The following is a 1,274-nucleotide window of genomic DNA, read 5'->3' as shown; positions in this document are numbered from 1 at the left end:
TAGAACCTTAAATTAGATTCATGTTAATGGTTATTATAGTACACCGATTTCTTTATCTTGTGTAATTTAATTTGCTGAGACATGGATGAATTAATCGGTAAATTATTGCTATCCGTTATTGAAAATTTAGATAAAAATATTTCTACCCCATTCAATCGAATATCAAAAAAGACTATGTTAATCTTATTGAAATCCCTTTTTGTGAACAAGGTTTAGAGATTAGCAGTTAATCTAAATAACCACTTGTTCAATCGGTAACTTTTTAATTTAAGAATAGGTGGGGACTTGGGTTTATTGGTTAATCATTTTTTGTGTGGTGATAGAAGCACATAGATCAAAGATGTTAGTCTGATTTTGCATCCAATTACAGTAAAGTACCGACTACCGATTGCACTTGAACTTAAACTACTCAGTCGTGTACATCAAAATAGGCTAATCATGTCACACATATACCATATACAGCAGATCCTATTTAGACGCACTATAAAATATTGTTGTATAGGCTATACAGAAATCAAATGAATCTCCATTAAAAGAGTGTCTAGCACTTGCAAATAAACTCTCCCTAATTTCGATATCGGTACCAACTCTTTTCTAGCTTAATTGATCTCAAATAATCCTTTGAAACAGTGACTGAAGCTAGTGATGAATTATAGAGATAGAGTTGGAGAGGTAATACTTCGGTGGTGAATGATGTATTATGCTTTGAGAGATGATTATAAGTGTAAATTGAAAATTAATAGATGAGATTTAGGATATATGAAATTTCTTTTGGATGTTACTTAGGATAATTGGGGGTAGGAATTAAGGCGGATGGGAAATAGGAAAAGTAGGGGTATGAAATAGGGAAAACCTTAACAATTTAATAACAAAATATGCACAAACTGGTAAATCAAGTGTTTAAAGTATCACATACGGAGTAGTATTCTAGATATTTTCATTCACAAATACTATTCAGTTGATAAAATATAGCTACAAAGATCATGTAACCAAATAAAATGATCATATCAAACAACATCCATGCATATGCTTGTGAACCAGCTTGGCTTCTCTTCCCATAAAATTTATACCATTAATCAAACTTATGTTTTCATCTTTATAAGGAAACAAAAATTAGTTTAGGCGGAAGGTTTAACACCTATTCAGTCTAATTTTTATCAGAAACAACAAACCCAACCCATATATACAACAAGTACATTACCTGACAGTCTACAAGCAATTGCTCAATTTCCTTAGGGAGGTAGGCAAAAACAGCTGCTCTTACCATACAGTGA

This window comes from Papaver somniferum, chromosome 11 (genome assembly GCF_003573695.1).
Source record: "Papaver somniferum cultivar HN1 chromosome 11, ASM357369v1, whole genome shotgun sequence".
Classification (NCBI taxonomy): domain Eukaryota; kingdom Viridiplantae; phylum Streptophyta; class Magnoliopsida; order Ranunculales; family Papaveraceae; genus Papaver; species Papaver somniferum.
The sequence above is the reverse complement of the archived record's forward strand: the minus strand, read 5'-3'. Positions refer to the sequence as shown.